The sequence below is a fragment of the Heterodontus francisci genome, chromosome 2 (genome assembly GCF_036365525.1).
Source record: "Heterodontus francisci isolate sHetFra1 chromosome 2, sHetFra1.hap1, whole genome shotgun sequence".
Taxonomy (NCBI): Eukaryota; Metazoa; Chordata; class Chondrichthyes; order Heterodontiformes; family Heterodontidae; genus Heterodontus; species Heterodontus francisci.
In genome coordinates this window covers 133,450,151-133,471,096 of record NC_090372.1, presented here as the reverse complement: position 1 = coordinate 133,471,096, position 20,946 = coordinate 133,450,151, and the positions used below count along the sequence as shown (strand labels likewise).

The 20,946-nt window shown below is 43.0% G+C and overlaps 1 protein-coding gene across 8 annotated transcripts in view; it reads left to right on the top strand.

Moving 5' to 3' along the window:
* Positions 1-20,946, top strand: part of cobl (cordon-bleu WH2 repeat protein) — a 559,613-nt gene that overhangs the window by 220,312 nt on the left and 318,355 nt on the right. The window lies entirely within an intron of this gene.

Genomic DNA, 20,946 nt, shown 5'->3' with positions numbered 1-20,946 from the left:
TCTGACCTTATGATTGAAGGAAGGTCATTGATGAAGCAGCTGAAGATGGTTGGGCCAAGGACACTACCCTGGGGAACTCCTGCAGTGATGTCCTGGAGCTCAGATGATTGACCTCCAACAACCACAACCATTTTCCTTTGCGCTAGGTATGAATCCAGCCAGCGGAGGGTTTTCCCCCTGATTCCCATTGACCTCAGTTTTGCTAGGGCTCCTTGATGCCATACTCGGTCAAATACTGCCTTGATGTCAAGGGCAGTCACTCTCACCTCACCTCTTGAGTTCAGCTCTTTTGTACATGTTCGAACCAAGGCTGTAATGTGGCCCTGGCGGAAACCAGACTGAGAGTCACTGAGCAGGTTCTTGCTGAGCAAGTGCAGCTTGATGGCACCGTCGATGACACCTTCCACCACTTTACTGATGATTGAGAGTAGGCTGATGGGGCGGTAATTGGTCGGGTTGGACTTGTCCTACTTTTTGTGTACAGGACATACCTGGGCAATTTTCCACATTGCAGGGTAGATGCCAGTTTTGTAGCTGTACTGGAACAGCTTGGCTAGGGGCGCGGCAAGTTCTGGAGCACAGGTCTTCAGTACTATTGCTGGAATATTGTCAGGAAATTTGCAGTATCCAGTGCCTTCAGTCATTTCTTGATATCACGTGGAGTGAATCGAATTGGCTGCAGTCTGGCATCTGTGATGCTGGGGTCTTCAGGAGGAGGCCAAGATGGATCATCAACTCAGCACTTCTGGCTGAAGATTATTGCAAATGCTTCAGCCTTATCTTTCGCATTGATGTGCTGGGCTCCCCCATCATTGAGGATGGGGATATTTGTGGAACCATCTCCTCCAGTTAGTTGTTTAATTGTCCACCACCATTCACGGCTTGATGTGGCAGTACTGCAGAGCTTAGATCTGAGCCGTTGGTTATGGGATCGCTTAGCTCTGTCTATCGCATGCTGCTTACGCAGTTTTGCACGCAGATAGTCCTGTGTTGTAGCTTCACCAGGTTGACACTTCATTTTGAGGTATGCCTGGTGCTGCTCCTGGCATGCCTTCCTGCACTCTTCATTGAACCAGGGTTGGTCTCCTGGCTTAAATAAAAACAAGAAATGCTGGAACCACTCAGCAGGTCTGCCAGCATCTGTGGAAAGAGAAGCAGAGTTAACGTTTCGGGTCAGTGACCCTTCTTCGGAACACCAATTTTGCTTTTATTCTGGTCTCCTGGCTTGCTGGTAATGGTAGAGTGGGGGATATGCTGGGCCATGAGGTTATAGATTGTGGTTGAGTACAATTCTGCTGCTGCAAATGGCCCACAGTGCCTCATGGATGCCCAGTTTTGCATTGCTAGATCTGTTTGAAATCTATCCCATTTAGCACGGTGGTAGTGCCACACAACACGAAGGAGGGTATCCTCAGTGTGAAGGCGGGACATCGTCCCACAACGACTGTGCGCTGGTCACTCTTACCAATACTGTCATGGACAGATGCATGTGTGGCAGGCAGATTGGTGAGAACGAAGTCAAGTATGTTTTCCCCTCTTGTTGGTTCCCTCGCCACCTGCCGCATGCCCAGTCTAGCAGTTATGTCCTTTAGGACTCGGCCAGCTCGGTCAGTAGTGGTGCTACCGAGCCACTCTTGGTGATGGACATTGAAGTCCCCCACCCAGAGTACATTTTGTGCCCTTTCCACTCTCAATGCTTCCTCCACGTGCTGTTCAACAATGGAGGAGTACTGACTCATCAGCTGAGGGAGGGCGGTAGGTGGTAATCAGCAGGAGCTTTCCTTGCCCATGTTTGATCTGATGCCTTGAGACCTCATGGGGTCTGGAGTCGATTTTGAGGACTCCCAGGGCAACTCCCTCCCTACTGTATACCACTGTGCCGCCACCTCTGCTCTGTCTGTCCTGCCAGTGGGACAGGACATACCCAGGAATGGTGATGGCAGCATCTGGGACATTGTCTGTCAGGTATGATTCCGTGAGTATGACTACGTCAGGCTGTTGCTTCACTAGTCTGTGGGACAGCTCTCCCAACTTTGGCACAAGCCACCAGATGTTAGTAAGGAGGACTTTGCAGGGTCGACAGGGATGGGTTTGCTGTTGTCATTTTTTCCAGTGCCTAGGTCGATGCCAGGTGGTCGATGCAGTTTAATTCCTTTTTATTGATTTTTTAGCGGTTAGATACAACTGAGTGGCTTGCTAGGCCATTTCAGAGGGCATGTAAGAGTCAACCACGTTGCTGTGGGTCTGGAGTCACATGTAGGCCAGACCAGGTAAGGACAGCAGATTTCCTCCCCTGAAGGACAATCGTGAACCAGATGGGTTTTTACCACAATCGAAAATGGTTTCATGGCCTTCATTAGACTAGCTTTTTAATTCCAGATTTATTAATCGAATTCAAATTCCACCTTCTGTTGTAGTGTGATTTGAACCCATGTCCCCAGAGCAATACCCTGGGACTCTGGGTTACTAGTCCAGTGACAATACCACTATACCACTGCATCCCCCATGACCTGCAGCATGAAAGAGAGTCTGAGCAGAGGTAGAACAGGCCAAGTTGTTTGTAGCAAGAGGAGTGGGGCTCTCAGCAGGAGGCCTTATCCACCTAGGATCTTCAGGGAGCCATCCCTTACCTGGTCCCAAGCTAGGAGCAGTGTGCACATCATCTCCATTTTACAAAGGAGGTGCTCACTGAAATCAGCTGACTCTTGCAAGCAGATCTACAACCTCAGATCAGGGCAAGGACGGCACTGCCAGTGGCTGTGAAAGTGATTGTGGCCATGAATTTCTTAGCGTTGGGGCTCGCGCAGGTGACATCTCTAACATCTTCCAGTTCTCCGTCCACTGTTGCAAAGGGGAAGTGACCGGAGAGAAGCAGTTGGAGCATGCGCATGGCTTTGCCAGGATAGCGGGATTCCCCATGATGTAGAGTACCAGAAATTGCACGCAGGTGGCTTTGAGAGGCCGGCATCTAAATGCAGAAATCCACTGCAACCGCAAAGGGCTCCAATTCATGATTGTGCACTTGGTGTGCGACCATGCTTAGTACATCATGCATCCTTAACAGTAATTACATTGTGGGACAGAGAATGAATTAAGAAATAAGAGTAACTTGTTCCAAAGACAATGCAATGAATGTGGGTGATTTTAATCTTCATATAGACTGGACAAATCAAATTGGTAAAAGTGGTTTGGAGGACGAGTTCATGGAATGCATTCGAGACAGTCTCCTAGAACAATATGTCATGGAATCAACCAGAGAAGATGCTATTTTAGATCTTGTGTAAAAAGACAGGTTTAATTAGTAATCACATCGTAAGGGATCTTCTGGGAAACTATTTTTGAGTGATCATAATATGATAGAATTTCACATTGAGTTTGAAAGTGACATACTTAAGTCCAAAACTGGAGTATCGAACTTAAATAAAGCCAATTAAATAGGTTGGCTAAGGTAGATCGGGAAATTAGATTAAAAGATATGATGGTGGATGAGCAATGGCAAATATTTAAAATATTTCATAATACTCAACGAACCTGCACTCCATTGAGAAATAACAACTCCAAAGGAAAAGAACCACCCTCAGCTATCTAAAAAGATTAAGGATAGTATTAGATTAAAAGACGAGGCTTATAATATTGTCAAGAAGTGTAGTAAGCCTGAAGATTGGGAGAGTTTTAGATACCATCAAAGGATGGCCAAAAAATTGATAAAGCGGCAGAAAATAGACTGAGAGTAAACTAGCCATAAGTATAAAAACGATTGTAAGAGCTTCTACAAGTATGTTAAAAGGAGGATAGTAGTGAAAGTAAATGTGAGTTCTTTAGAAACTGAGGCAGGAGAAGCTATAATGGGGAATAAGGAAATGGCAGTGATGTTAAACAAATCATAGAATCATAGAACGTTTAAGGCATAGAAAAAGGCCACTTGGCCCATCGTGTCTGTGCCTGCCGAAAAACAATCCACCTATTCTAATCCCACCTTCCAGCATTTTGTCCATAGCCCTGCAGGATATGGCACTTGAGGTGCATATCCAGACTCCTTTTGAATCAGTTGAGGGTCTCTGCCTCAACTACCCTTTCAGGCAGTGAGTTCCAATCCCCACTACCCTCTGGTTGAAAAAGTTTTTCCTCATCTCCCCTCTAATTTTTCTACCAATCACTTTAAATCTATGCCCCCTCGTCACTGACCTCTCTGCTAAGGTGAATAGACTCTTCACCTCCACTCTATCCAGGCCCCTCAAGATGTTGTACATTTCAATCAGATCTCCCCTTAGTCTTCTCTGTTCCAAGGAGAACAACCCAGCCCATCCAATCTTTCCTCATAGCTGCATTTTTCCAATCCTGGCAACATCCTCGTAAATATCCTCTGTACCCTCTCTAGAGCAATTACATCCTTTCTGTAATGAGGTGACCAGAACTGCACACAGTACTCAAGTTGTGGCTAACCAATGAGTTATACAGTTCTAGCATAACCTCCCTGCTCTTACATTCTATATCTCGACTAATAAAGGAAAGGATTCTATATGCCTTCTTCACCACCTTATCGACCTGTCCTGCTACCTTCAGGGATCTGTGGACATTCATTCCAAGGTCCCTCACTTCCTCTACACTTCTCAGTATTTTTCCATTAATCGTGTATTTTTTGCCTTGTTTGACCTCCTCAAATGCATCACCTCCCACTTCTCCGGGTTGAATTCCATTTGCCACTTTTCTGCCCATCTGACCAGACCATCAATATCTTCCTGCAGCCTTCAGCAATCGTCCTCGCTATCTACCACATGGTCAATCTTTGTGCCGTCAGCAAACTTCTTGATCATGCCCCATACATTTACGTCCAAATCGTTAATATATACCACAAAAAGCAGGGGACCCAGTACTGAACCCTGCGGCCCTATTCTCTCCTTAGTTATCCCCTTACTCTGAATGTATTGATAAAACATCTTTGGGCTCACCTTGATTTTGCTTGCCAATATTCTTTCATGCCCTCTCTTTGCTTTCCTAATTTCCTTTTTGATTTCACCCCTCCACTTTCTATACTCCTCTCGGCTTTCTACATATTGAGTTCTCGGTGTCGGACATAAGCTTTCCTTTTCTGCCTTATCTTACCCTGTAGGCTCCTTGACATCCATGGGGCTGTAGATTTGACCATCTCACTCTTTTTCTTTGTGGGAATGTACTAACGCTGAACCCCTTGAGTCACCCCTTTGAATGCCTCCCACTGCTCTGACACTGATTTACCTTCAAGTAGCAGTGTCCAGTCCATTTTCGCTAAATCACTCCTCAGTTTAGTAAAATTGGCTTTGCCCCAATTGAGAACTGTAACTCCTGTTCTATCCTTGTTCTTTTCCATAATGATGTTAAAACTGATTGAATTATGATCACTACCACCAAAATGCTCTGCCACTGCCACAACTTCCACCTGACCATCTTCATTTCCTAAAACTTTGACTAGGTGAGGCATCATCCTCACGGTTTCTCTGCCCCCTAGAGGTCTTTCTTTGTCTCTGCAGGTTCCTCTAAATGCAACTCTGATGGGGTGCTTCTTGTGTCTGCCTTTATGTAGGAGGATGTGGGGTCTAACTTTGCACATTTTTCGGGGTTGGCTGTCTGGACTATAGGGGTGATCATCCGGGATTCTTCCCAGATTTCTTTTAACCTACCCTCTTGGTCATTTTTTCCTCTTCCCTGTCTAACCTTTTGCCAGCCGTGTGCCTGCTTGTCCTCTTTTGTTCTCGGCGGAGGTCCCTTACAGTTCACCTGCCCTCTGCTGGAGGGTCCTCCGAACATCGGTACAGGACATAGAGGTGCAGGTTTCACTGTAGGTTGGGGTTTCCCCTCAACCTGGCGCAGGTGGCAGCTCTTGCAGTACTCCACTCTTGCAGTACTCTACCACATCTTTGTGGAGTTTTGGCCAGTCAAACTGCTGTCTTATGCAGGCTTTGGTCTTTCATATACCGGCATGTACAGCTACTGTAGTCTTGTGGGCCCTTCTTAATATTTCTTCTGGTACCTCTGCAGCACCACTAACAGGTGAACTTCTGTCACCTTCCCATTCTTTGTCCTTTTCGGATATGTGGTGGGTGATTAGGAAAGGTTCTTACCTGGGAAACTGACTTATAAATTAAAGCAAAATCATCAGCTAGAATGGCCGCTTGCCGGGCTCTCTCAACCTGCTGCTCCTCTACATGGGTCTTTATGGAGAGTGGGAGAGAGTTTTTAAATTCATCTAACAGAACTACTTCCCTGAGATTCTCATAGCTGAGCTGTACTTTAAGAATCCTCAGCCACTGGTCAAAAGCCAGCTGCTTGCTTCTTTTAAACTCCAGATAAGTTTGATTAGCTTGCTCCTTGAGGGTTCTAAACTTTTGGCGATAGGCTTCGGGTACTAATTCATATGCCCTGAGGATAGCATTTTTGGTCAGTTCATAATTTGATGAACTCTCATCTGGCAACAGGGAATAAACCTCATAGGCTTTTCCAGTTAGCTTGCTTTGTAATAAAAGAGACCAGGTCTCAGATGGCCATTTTAGCTGCCTTCCCAGTTTCTCAAAGGACACAAAAAATTATTCTATATCTTCCTCATTGAATTTTGGAATTAATTGAGCTTGTTTTAACAGTTTTGTACTCAGCCCTGAATTATGCTGCTCCATATTGGCCATGCTTTCACTGGGGTTACTCTGTCGCCCACTAGTTAATTTAAGCCGCTTCAGCTCTCTTTCTTCGCATTCTTTCAGGAATATTCTTTTTCTCTTTGTCTCCTCTCTCGTTTTTTCTCCTGTCTTTCATTTACTTCACGTTCCTTCTGGAAGGCTCTCTCTTTCTCCCTCTCCTTTAAATCAAGTTTCCTTTGTTCCAATTGTATCTTTGCTAACAATACCCTGTCAGGATCTGCTTCTAACCCTGTTTCTGCTTCGTCAGATTCAAGGGAAAAATAGTTGGCCACTAGCCTTCAGAGGTCAGACTTCCTAGCCTTGCCACGTACAGTGATCCCAATTTGCTCAGCCATTTTTCTCAACTCCTCCATAGGCAGTGCTTTTTTCTTATCCCAAGTTACTTCACCCTGACTTGGAGAGCTACTAGCTTCAGTTGCAGATATGTTAGTATTCTGGCACACACAACCGCAAGAAAACCTGTATTCAAATCTTGCACTTTTTTTGATTGGGAACAATTTGGCTTCCCACTTCCAATTTCTTTCATTTAACTGTGGCTAAAATTCCGGACACTAGCACCCAAATTTCTGTTATGACCAGCTGCGAAAGGGGTCTAGAAGTCCCTTTCAGCCTTCACCTGGTCTTACTGTAACAGGGTTTAATTATAAACATATTGATTTTAGCTCTCCCTTGGTGAATCCTTGTTCACCGCTTTCCAATTAGAAGGCAAAGAAACCAGCACAACAGGTTTTCTTAGGTTTAAAGAAGAAAAGTGAAATTTATTAAACTTAAACTCTAATTCGGTTAACGCCTATGGATATACTACACGCCCACACTAGCATGCATACGTGATACACATATGCAGATAGGGACAGAAAGGGCAGAAGAAAAATAAAGTGGAAAAGTTTGAGGCAAATCTCTGAAGAGAGTTTTTTGTTACTGTGCTTCGAGCTCGCTGTAGAGTCCTTGATTGTAGGTAGATCTTGCTTTTCATTGGGGCCCAGTATTCTTCTTAAACTTTGTTCACTGTAGGAGACTTTCCTCTCTTGGAGTTCATGTGTCTTCAATGGGTTTTGGAGTTCCGTGAACAAGAGATGGGAGCAGACAGGAGAGGCTGTGGTGAGCCAGCCAGGAGAGGTCTTTTCAATCCAGGAGCAAACAGCTTTCTGCAGACTCTCAGTTCAAAACTGTACAATTCAGAAAAAAACCCAGACTGCCAGTCATGTGATTTGTCATGTTTGTGGCTTGTTTTGGAGCAGGGGATAGCTCCTTTGTTCCCAAACACTATCTGTTAATATGCAAAAATGTCTTTCCAACCAGGGGCCTGACAACTCCTTGTCACAGGCCTTCTCTTCTTCCCAACAACAATTTGAAATGTAATGTCCATGCGGCGAAATTAATGTGCCTCATTCTTGGCAGGTGAGTGTCTGAATGACAGTCTGTTCATGACATTTTAATGATCTATGTGCCTGGATCCCGAAGTTCCTTTGGACCTCCAGTGTTTCTAGCTGTTCACCTTTTAAGAAGTACCCTGTTTTATACTTTATAGGTCCAAAGTTGATGACCTCATATGTTCCTACATTGAAATTCATATGCCACAGTTTTTACTATTCACTTAACTATCAATATCTCTTTGTAATTCTATGCTGCCGTCTAAGCCTCTTACATTGCTGCCTATCTATGTGTCTTCAGCAAATTTGGATGTGTGACTTTCTATCACATCATCCAAGTCATTAGTAAATATAGCGAATGGTTTGGATCCTAATACAGACCCTTGCAGGACACCACAGGTCATATTCTGCCAATTAGAGAATCTGTCCATTATCCCTACTCTCTGTCTCCTGCTCTTCAACCAAGGTCAATATTTTGCCTTCAATTTCACAAGCTTCAACTTTAGTTAACAGACTCTTATGAGGGACTTTCTCAAATGCCTTCTGGAAGTCCATATAAATGATATCCATAGACATTCCCCTGTCTACTACTTTAGTCACTTCTTCAAAAAAATCATTCAAGTTCACGAGACATGACCTGCCCTTTAAAAATCCACACTAGCTGTCTCCGATAAACTGAAAATTTTCAAGGTGTTCAGTCACCCTCTGCTTAATTATGAACCCGAGTGATTTCCTGACAACAGATGTTCGGCTAATTGGTCTATCGTTCCCTGGTTTCTCTCTGTTACCGTTCTTAAATAGCAGAGTGACATGTACAATTTTCCAATTGAAAGGAACGGTTCACGAATTGAGAGAACTTTGCCAAATTATATGTTAAGCCATCTGGGTTGTTCTCACCTACTTCCTTTAAAACCCTGGGATGGAAACCATCTTGTCCTGGGAATTTGATTAGACTGTACGCTGTTTTGGAGACTAATAAATATGGTTATAGGTTTGGGAACTGATTGCTTGAGTTCACTGTCTGTTTGACCATATAATCTGAATTGGAGTTTGGCAACTGACCACCACTGCTTCAAATGTAATACTCCAAAGAATATTCTAAGTGATGGGAATTGCCCATTAGCTGAAAAAAACTCATTTTGGTGTAAGTTAATCAAGGACATGAACGTTTTCTACTTTTATAAGCAGTCTCATCTTTGTCTTTGAGAAGATTCTTAGAACATGCTGGTGTTCCTTTGAATCTATCCAAATGGAGAGTGCAACAGAGGATAAACTTATGTACAGTGTTGGCTTTCATTCTTGCTAGATTTGGATTGCTTCACACATCATGCGATATCATTAAAAAGCCATTTTTTCCCTCAAAGCAACAAGCAGGCAGCATGATGCTCTTTATTTCACCTGGCAAGTTTCCTGATAGAATTATTTCTGTAGAAATCATGAATAATTACTTTATTGACCCCAGTCATTACTACTTTTTCCAAGTACAATAGTCCCTCCCTAGAACACTCTGTGATAATGGCAGCCATTACTTATACTTCCCTCAGTAAACGAAAAGCTGTATGAAAACCCTTTCTGTAGCATGCCCCTCATAATATTTTTTTTATGACTCCAAAAGCCATAACTTTAGAAAGCTGCAGTGGAGCCATGGACAGGTTGAACAAAAGGCACCCAAGCGAACTATTTTGTTTAACGAGATTTGACATTACATGACACAGTTAATTGGCTCCTGTTGTTCTCAAGATTTGAAGAAATAAGTATTCTATTGAGCAGTGTTAAAAGTGCACAATGAATGTACTTCCAGTAGATTTGGGAAAATTTAAATTTAACAAGTGACCATCAGGCGTGATAAAGACGGACAAGTTATTGCTCTTATCCAGTTGTCATATTTCAGAGACCCGTGACTTAAACAGTGGATGAAAAATTAATATACACTCTAATATCAAGAGAAAATATGCATTAAAAGAGCATGTTCCTTAATCTGCACTGTCATAGGCACGGCCTAATTTTTTTGAAGTTGTTGAAAGACTATGGCTGGGAAATTGGACTTTAGCTCCGGTGCTACAATGCTCTGAGGGCCTAAGATGGTGCCAGCCATGCTTCTAACTGCTTGCGCTGTGGCCAGTGTGGTGCTGCATACTGTGAAGGGTGCTAGCGCAAGTATGCCTCTGTGCATTGGAAGCCACAGGAGAGGTCCTATTATGATGCCTGCAATGGACAAGCGGCAAGGGGTGTGGGTGGTTCCTACTGTTTACTTCCTAACTGACTGCAATTCTGTTTTGTTTAAAATGATGAGTTCGCCCCTGAGTGTTTTTATGGTCAAATAAACAGACGGATAACAGGTTTTCTTGTAGGTTTAGAACACAAGATTAAATATTTATGGAACATTATTCATTTCTGGAAATGTTTGCAACATTACTCATGCACGCATTCACTCTCACTTACACTCTCAAGAGAAGATAGAAGGTAAAGGGGAAGAGTTTAGGGGAGGGTAGGTGTTTGTGGTTTACGGTAAAACTTTTTGACTTTTCTAAGTAGGAAAGTCTCTCTTAAAGGTGCGGGCCTAGGTTGTTTGTAGTCTTGAACTTGTTGAGGTGTCGTAGATTTCTGGTGGTTAAGATTTCACACTGGAGGTGGCGGTCACTTTAAGTTCTCTGCTGCACCAAGTTGAAGTATAGAATGAACAGCAGGGTTCTTGTTTAGGCTGGATCTTTCCACAGCCCTTGGCTGGACTGTCTGCTGTGAGGTTGTTGTGATCTCTCCCTCTCTCTCCAGAGCGTTACCTTTTAAGGTTAAAATCCATCAAATTAGAGTTTCTGTCTGTTGACACATGGCCTTCTGCTCTGGTGTGACGACACAGTGGACCAGGATGTGGAATCCATGGTTATCTATTTATGTCTGGATAAACATCATTCTGTTATGATGTCTACTTTACACATTCTTCATCTCAGAAGAAATCTATTCAATTCAGGAATGTCTCTAGATGGTTCCAGGATGAGTGTAGTCAACACCTCTTAGTCTGGAATGTATCCTTTTGTCCTTTCGAGACAGTGAGACAGTTTTTAAATGCACAGGCTAGGTCATCTAACCTTCGGTGGCCACCTTGCAGCATATTGTCCACTTTTTTAAAGGAGAAGTCAATTTCTAAGAGTCCACATTGAACAAAGTTTGTTTCTTTGTGTCTTTTCTGGGCATGCCATGCAAACAACCATTTCGGCTGATTTGACACTCAACTTGGTCTGTGCATTGTTACGACTGAAGCGGGAGGGATGCACTTGTTTTCTGGTTCCACTTCTCCATAGGACACAACATACATTTAATTTTTTTTCCCAGTTACCAGTACGGTCAATCATGGACTCTATTTTTATCCCAGAATAAAATACACCAACCAGGTTTCTTTAATAAACAACAAAATTATCTGTTTATTATAAAACAAGACATAACCAGTAATGAAGCAAATCATTAACACAGAGAGTGCAATATAAAAGTTCCCTTTTTACCTTAGCCCCTCACACATACACACACAGAGACATACACTGGTTATCCAAAAAAATAAAGAGATTTACTCGCTAGAGCTCTATTACAAAAACAACAGACAAAAAGAATACTTTGGCCAAATGCTTGCTAATTCTTGAAGAAAAAGAGAAGATATGGAAAGATGTCAGATGTCCTTTGTTTTGGCTTGGCATTCCAAATATGCGTAGACGGCTGTTACTGGGATCTTCCTAGAACTGTTCTTGTCTGGCGACGTTGGAGATCAGTTTGGGCAGGCTTTCCAGGAAAAATGCAGCAACAGTTTCAGTCTGTTCCTTATACTTGCTTCTCAGAGCTTCTCAAAGAAATAGAAAATTGGCAGGCTTTTCAAAGAGCTAGAATAGACTGAGTTGGGGTTTGCTCCCTTGGCAAGTTTCCTCCAACTGTCTTTTTTAATACTGTCCATATCTCAACTCACTGTCCAAAAACCAAAAACAATGTCACAAGAGTCAAGCCTCCAGATCCCTATAAATCTTCACCTGTCACTTCTTTGTAAACAACTTTCCCCAAGTCAAAAAAATCCCTGCTGGGTAATTATCTGAAGACAGATGCCTTCCAGTAAGGGCTTATTTTTAGCACTCCTTGATTCTTCCAGTAATTGTTTGTTTTCAAACAGAGCTCAGTCCAAAAGATCTTCTGATGACCTCTTTCTAAAAACACAATGCAATCTTTTTTCAGTTTTAAAACACAAATCCTCATAATTTAACAAAAAATGGAAGCACCCGTTACAGCTCCACCCTTGGAGGAATGAAATGCCATTTTCAAATACATTTTATTACAAAGTGTGGATAAAAATATAGAATAAGAAAAAAATTTTAAACAATTTTCACACTCATTGTCAGGCTAGGCCCCCACCTGCCAAGAGTGAGGCACATTAATTTTGTCATGGACATTGATTTTAAACTGTTACTGGAGTGAAGAAAGGACTTGTTAAACAGATCAGCCATGGCTGGAAAAGACATTTGCATATTAACAGACAGTGTTTGGAAGGACAAAGCAGCCATTCCCTGACACATTCAACCCACAATGGACTTTTTATCACCAGACGTCAAAGGTGGGGGAGCTTGCATTCCAGGTTGACTGCTAAGATGGCCGAATACACAAACGGAAATGGTCAAACCAGCTAGTCACATGACTAACCTGCTGGGCAACCTGAGGTTTTTGAATTTGTATGAATAGTTTGGGCAGAAAGTCTGTTTGCTCCTAAACTGAGAAGATCTCCCTCCTGTCTACTCCCATCTCTTTCTCACAAGCCTCTGAATCCACTGAAGATACATGAACCCCAAGAGAGAAAAGTCTCCTACAGCAAACAAGGTTTAAGAAGAATACTGGGCCCCAACGGAAAGCAAGATCTACCTACAATCAAAGACTCTACAGTGAGTTTGAAGAACCGTAGCAAAAACTCTTAAGATATTGCCTCAAATTTTTCCACTTTACTTTTGTTCTGCTCTTTTCTGTCTCTATTTGCATGTGTGTATTGCATTTGCATGCTAGCGTGGGCGCGTCATGTATCCGTAGGTGTTAACCCAATTAGAGTTTAAGTTTAATAAATTTCAACTTTTCTTCTTTAAACCTAAGAAAGCCTGTGCTGGTTTCTTTGCCTTATAATTGGAAAGTGGTGAACTAGGATTCACCAAGGGGGAGCTAAAAACACAGTGTGTTCAAAATTAAACCCTGTTACGGTAAGACCAGGTGAAGGCTGAAGGGGAACCCCTAGACTTCTTTCTCACCTGGTCGTAACACTCATACTCATTCACTCTTTACTGGTAGCTAATACAAGTCTGCTTTGTACCATCTTTGCATTCAGCTAACTCAAAGCAAAGGTAGATTCTAGATAAAGCATCTGTAATTACATTATTTTTGCCCGCAATGTGAATAATCTTTAAGTGATGAAGTTGCAATAGTAAACTCCATCGGAATAGTCTGGCATTCTGGTTCTTAAATTTTTCCTCAAAGGCTAGGGCATTATGATCTGTATGTACCAGTGTCTCTCTGTAGTCGTGGCGGACATAGACTTCAAAATGCTTAAGAGCCAATAATAAACCTAGGGTTTCTTTTTCCACTGTTGAATATTGTTAGAAAAGTATCCCACTGGTCTTTCGATGCCCAGTTCATCATCTTGTAACAGGACTACATCGAGCCCCAGGTCACTAACATCAATTGCTACCTTGAAGGGGCTTAGTGAAATTTGGAGCAGCCAACACTGATTCATTAATCAAAATGGCTTTCAGCCTCTCAAAAGATGCATTCCCCTGACCACACTACCTTAGTTTTCTTTTTTTGTAGCAAATCTGTCTGGAGCAGCTACAGTATTAAAATTTGATACAAACTTTCGGTAGAAACCACACATCTCCAAAATCCTCTGGAACTCCACCAATGCTTGTACTTTTGCTGTTCTTGACAACACTTGTCCTTGCACTACTATATGCCCAATGTTAGTTACTCTGGCTTTTGCAAATTCACTTTTGGCAAGGTTTAGTACTAAATCAGCCAATCGTTATTTTCTGAAGAGCTTCCAGTTGTTCCAGGCAGTCCTTCCAAGTGTCACTGCATACCAGTATATCATCAAGGTAAACCACACAGTTAGGAACACTGGCTACCACTTGGTTTATTAAGCTCTGAAAAGTGGCTGGTACATTTTTTAGCCCAAATGGCATCAATCAGCATTGGAAAAGACCATTTGGTGTGACAAAGGCCGATATCTCTTTAGTTCGGGGTGTTAAAGGAACTTGCCAGTATCCCTTTAACAAATCTAATTTTGTAAGAAACATTTAAGAAGTATTTAGATGAGCACTTGAAACGCCATAGCATACAAGGCTACGGGCCAAGTGCTGGAAAATGAAATTGGAATAGATAGGTGCTTGATGGCTGGCATGGACACGATGGGCCGTAGGGCCTGTTTCTGTGCTGTATAACTCTATGACTCTATGTGGCACTTCCCACTGTCAATACAGTCTTCCAAGCGAGGAATTGGATAGGACTCTGTCTTTGTTACTGCATTAACCTTGCTGTAGTCTTGTTTAACTGTCAGGTTAGGTGCTAACACCATGAGGAACCTCCAGCTGCTTTGACTCGGTTCAATTAAGTGGTTTTCCAGTATATATTGAATTTCTGCTTTTACCTGGGCCTGCTTTTCTGGACTTAAGCAATAAAGATGCAGTTTTATAAGAAAGGATTCCCCTACATCCACATCATGTGTGGCTAGATTTGTACATCCTGACTTGGCCCTACAGACTCTTTTAAATGCCATGAGTAGCCTTGTTAGGTCTTCTCCTTGTTCTGCATCTATATATGAAAACATAATGTCTAATCTCCCTAACAATTCAGTATTCGTTAACCGGAGAGTAGGAGGTTCAATTTGAGAATTTTTTAGGCCTCCTTCTGCCTCATCCTCACTATCCCTTTCATCCTTTTCTGTCCCTACTATTTGACATACCTGTTCTTGCTTATCCTCCTCCCGGCAATGATATTGTTTCAACACATTGCTGTGATACAGCCGATTTTTCTCCTGGTGATCTGGGGATGTCAGTCAAATAATTTACTTTACCAATTCTCTTGACCACCTTATATGGACCACTGAAGCGTGTTTTCAATGATTCACCCTGTAAAGACAGTAATACCAACACCTCATCCTCTGGTTGAAATGTTCGGGTCTTGGCATGCTTGTCTGCTTATTTCTTCATGGTTGTTTGGGAAGCTTTCAGGTGTTTCTGAGGCACTTTGCTGGCTCTTGGGAGCCATTCCCAGCACACAGATACATAATCTAGCACAGAAGATTAGTCCCTCTTTTCTGAAAATCTTTCTTTAATTAGTTTTACAGGATCTCTTATCTCATGCCCATAAACTAATTCAAAAAGACTAAAACCGGTAGACTCATTAGGTGAATCCCTAGTGGCAAACAAAAGAAATTCTAGCCCTTTATCCCAGTCATGTGAATATTCATGACAGTATGCCCTGATCATTGTTTTGAGGGTCTGATATTACCTTTCGAAAGCCCCTTGTGTCTGTGGGTGGTATACTGAAGACTTTAACTGTGCTATACCCAAATTACCCATAACTTCCTGAAAAGTTTTAGACATAACATTGGAACCTTGATCTGACTGAATCTCAAACGGTAATCCATATCTAGTGAAAAACTGGGTTAATCTCTCTACCACTACCTTAGCAGAAATTGTTCTCAAGGGAATGACCTCTGGGAACTGAGTAGCCATATCCCTTATTGATGTCCTGCTTTTGTTTTTGATAAAGGTCCTATGCAGTCTACCAACACCCTACTAAATAATTCCCTAAAAATCGGTGTGGGAATTAGAGGTGCTGGTTTTATGGTAGGTTGCGGTTTTCCCACAATCTGGAACGTATGGCACATTTTACAAAACTGCACCAATTCCTTGGAAAGACCTGGCCTGTAAAAATGTAAACTTATACATGATTGGGTCTTCTGGATCCCCACACGTCCTGCTATAGGAATTTCATGCGCTATCCTTAATATTTCCTGGTGATACTTAGGTGGTACCACTATCTGGTGAACAACTGTCCATTCTTCATCAGAATTCCATTATGAATATAGTAGCCTTCTGGAACTCCCTTTGCCTCTGCTTCAGTTGGAGCTGATTGTGCCACTTTATTTAACTCTGGATCGGCTTGCTGAGCCTTGATCAGAGAAGACTTATTAAACATTTCCTTCGGATTATCCAAATCCCCAAAGAAAGTTTCAGACATTCGGCTATCTGTCTGTTGTGCCAATTTGACCTCCAATAATGGAATTTGTTTAGCCATTGCTCGGGTCACTACACATGAAGGAAAAATTCCTGGAACCTTTTCCTGCAACTGTTCTGGCTCTTCAACTTCACTTGGTTTTTCTGTGACTACTGAAGAAGCTACTACCTTCGCTCCGGCTAAATCATTTCCCAGGAATGGGTCAACTCCATCTACTGGCAAACTATGGGCCATTCCTACAGTTAACGTTCCAGACATTAGGTCACACTCTAGATGCACCCGATATGAAGGTACGGGTATATACTCCCTGCCAGTACTATTCACTAAAACCATGGCATTCAGTGTGTTGTCTGGTGGAAAAATTATGCCTTTCCCCAGCAAAAGAGTTTAGCTATAGGTTTACCTGCCTCACCTGAGGGATAAGGAGTTACTTTTCCTGCCGGTAAGAATTCCCTATAACTCTCAGGTATCTTATTCACGAATCCTGCACTCACAGTGGTTTTTGCATTTGGTCTTACAGCTGCAGTCAGAGCTGCAGTCTGATCTATCATACTCTCGGTCAGGGTGCCTTTCTCTGCATTGGCTTTGTGTACCCTAATAAGTGTCATGATCCTGTTTTTTCTTCTGGGAAATATGCGGTGTGTCTTTCAGACAGCAAAGGATCAGTACAGCTTTAGGACAGCAAGACCAGAAGATAGCAAGGAAAGTGCATCTTGGTTTCCCCAGATACAGCCATTCAGAGACCAAGGACAGGATATACACAATATTGCCGTTTAACTTTGAAACTAGTTGGAAAAACTGGCTTTTGCAGAGGCAGTTGAGACAGACTGTTCTAACAGACACAGACACAGCTGGGCCAGCATGAACTGAAAAGAGATCATTGTCAATTTAAACTGAAGGAAGTAAATTTAGACTATTTTTTACCTCTCAAAATTCTAAAAGTTAAGCCAGATTGATTCTTTTGAAAGTGGTTGCGAGTTATTGATCTGCTGTGGTCATCGCTGGAAGGAAGAGGAGTTTGAAGCTTCAGATGTTGGACTGAATTTCCTTACCTCTTTGGACCCTGGAAGATTGTGAGTGGACTTTGAGTCAGAGGACTGATCTTCAGGAAGTGTAAATCTGGAAGGACATGTTACTGATATTGTTATTACTATTTTTGAATGTATGTGTGTGAATTGGGTAGTTAGGTTAAAATAAGAAGTCTTTAGACATAGGGTTATCTTAATAGTGTTTAAGATTTAGTTTTAATAAATAGTTAATTTGTTAGTGTTTAAAAATACCTGGTTTGGTCTGTTTTATTCTGAGGGTTACTAGAATGTTTAATTTGGCTGTTGTCTGGTTGGGTGGGAAAACTTTAATAATATGCTACGACCTGTGGAGTGATGGGACTGAATTAACAGTGCATTGCTCCCACCTTGGTTGTAACACAATGGATCGTGTTTGGAGGTGTTTGATGAGCTGCTGCATACATTCAGGGAGGAATGGGAATTGTGGTTGCAGTACCTCTGGGTCTACAACATGACCAGTAAATGGAGTGAAGGCTGCAGAAAGGGGAAGCTCTGCAAAAAGGGAGCGGGGAAGAGGAGGGCACTCCACATAAAATTCTAACCCCTCACGGGTTCTTTGAGAGTACTTCTCCTCCCTCCACCTCACTCAGGAGCAATGCCTGAGGCAACTCAGGTTCAACAAGGAGGTGGGAACAGAACTGTGCCACCTCCTTCAACCTGACCTGGATCCTTGCACAAGGGCAAGGACAGTGTTGCCAGTGGGTGGCTTCTGCCTGTGATGCAGTGGAAGCTGATACAGCAGCCATCAGATGCTGCATCACGGGTGCTGCCATGGAGTTGGCCACCATTTCCACATGGAAAAGGATCTATACAGTTCTTCAGTATAGGAAAATATAAAATCAGAAGGGGAGGGGTGGTGGGTGTAAAGCAAGAGACAATGGTCACACCATCTGCAGCTTGCACCTCATGGATAATCAGGATGAGGGCGAAGTGGGAGTTGAGAAGGGGCACATGACCGGAACATACTGTCATCCTGAGTGCTCTCAGCGATGCTGGATGCTACGGGCGCTCTCTCTTAGCCAGCCCCATGATGCGGATCACCGGATCATCACTGGCTTGGGAAATGAAGGCGTGCCTGACCCCGCTAGTTATCTCTTGCTCAATGGTATTTCATACCACCTTGTCCTGTAAAGAGAGGACTGAAGTCAGTGATTATGTTGCAGTGTTAAGGTGATGTGCCTGCCATAGCTGAATAGCTGGAGATATGTAGAAGCAGCAAGAAGTGGGCATGAGGCTGGCATCATTAGAAGGTATGTGAGGGTGAGATGGAGTACCTGAATGTTACATCTGAGCCCGAAATGCTAGGGACTGCTGATGGGTGAGTGATGGGGGTGTGATGCATTGAGCAGTGAGAGGCTGATGGTGTGATGGCTATGAGATTTCATGTGAGGATACATTCATTGACCTTGATCACGTGTGAGGTCACTAAATTTCTTCCAGCACTGCTGCCAGGCCCTTGATCTGGACTCAAGGAGTTGACCTCGCGAATCACCTGCTCCCATTCCCTTCTGAGGGTGTTCCTTGATGGACTCCTAGCCCTCCATGGAAACATGACATCTCTCTTCCTGATCACCTCCATGACTCAGGCCTGAGTGCCGCATCAGTGAACCACAGAGCCGTCTCTTTGTCCTGGCAGTTCCCTTCTGTCCAGTTGCAGCAGTGACAATCAGCAGTAGCCTCCTTTGATTCAGTGCAGCTTCCCTTTAAGAGTGACAGACTACCTTTAAGAGCACGAGGCTTGCCGCAACACATGCTAGCCTTGTATGCTGTTAGGCCCCTGTTGTGTGTGCAACCAGCCAGCAACATGGGTCACATTAGGCTACATGTAGAGATCATAAAAATGAGGAGGCAGCACAAAGTTTGTGTGCTGCCTGCCTCAACAGGAATGGGCACAGGCAAATTGTGAACTGTGACCATCATGCACAACAAACAGCCTTAACAAATTTTTCGCCCTATAAGTAAAACTTGCAAAAAGAAAAGAAGTTTGAAATTTCTTCCTTACTCGAAGTTAATTGAGTGAAAACTACAGAACATCAATCTCGCATTGAATCCAAGTTATTCACCTCACTGACTGCAGAAATGACATTCCCAAGGCCTCAACTGAACCAAAATATTTTAAAATCTATTTCTACTGTTATTTAATATACTTGGTTAATCAGCTTTAGGTGCAGCACATTTTTAAAGGTGTTACTTGACTTAGCATTAATTGTGTACAAAAAGTTTAAAATCATCGAATCTTACAGCATGGTCGGAAGCCATTCAGTCAGTCATGCCTATGTCAGCTTTTTGAAAGAGCTGTCCAATTTAGACCCACACCCCAGCCTTTTCCCCATAATCCTGCAAATTAGTCCTCTACAAGTACATGACCAATTGCCTTTGAAAAGTTCCGATGTGTGCGAAGACATTTTTGCTTATGTCCCCTCCAGTTCTTTTGCCAATTATTTCAAATCTGTGACCTGCGGTTACTGAGCCGCACGTTATTAGTTTATCCCTACTGGCTCTATCAAACCCCTTCGTCATTTTGAATTAATGACCTCTCACCTTAACTTTCTCTGCTCAAAGGAGAATAGTCCCAGCTTCTCCAATCTGTCACATAACTGAATTCCCTCATCCCTGGTATCATCCTGATAAATCTCCTCAGTACAGTCTTCAAGGCCTTGACATATTTTCTATTTCTCATTTACATGCTCCCCCTCAGTGACAATACAATGTCAGGTTCCATATGTATGCTAATGACACACAGCTCTATATCATAACTACCTCTCTCAACCCCTCCACTGTCTCTTAGTTGTCAGACTGCTTCTTCAGCATCCAGTACTCAGTGAGCAGTAATTTCCTCCGGTTAGATATTGGAAAGCTGTTCACAAACTCCATTCCTAAGCCACCCACTCCATCTCTCTTCCTGGCAACTGTCTGGGGCTCAACCAGACTTTTCGCAACCTGGGTATCATGTTGTCCATAGATCATTGAAGGCGGCAGCACAGGTAGATAAGGTGGTTAGGAAAACATATGGGATACTTGCCTTTATTAGCCGAGGCATAGAATATATGAGCAGGGAGGTTATGATGCAGCTGTATAAAACGTTAGTTAGGCCACAGCTGGAGTACTCTGTACAGTTCTGATCACCGCACTTAAGGAAGGATGTGATTGCACTGGAGAGGGTGCAGAGGAGATTCACCAGGATGTTGTTTGGGCTGGAGCATTTCAGCTATGAAGAGAGACTGGATAGGCTAGGGTTGTTTTCCTCAGAACAGAGAAGGCTGAAGGAGGACCTGATTGAGGTATACAAAATTATGAGGGACATAGATAGTGTAGATAGGAAGAAACTTTTTCCATTAGTAGAGGTGTCAATAACCGGGGGCATAGATTTAAGGTAAAGGGCAGGAGGTTTAGAGTGGATTTGAGGAAAAGTTTTTTCACCCAGAGGGTGGTTGGAATCTGGAACACACTGCCTGAAGGGATGGTAGAGGCAGGAACCCTCACAACATTTAAGAAGTATTTAGATGAGCACTTGAAACGCCATAGCATACAAGGCTATGGGCCACGTACTGGAAAATGGGATTAGAATAGATAGGCTTGATGGCCAGCGCGGAC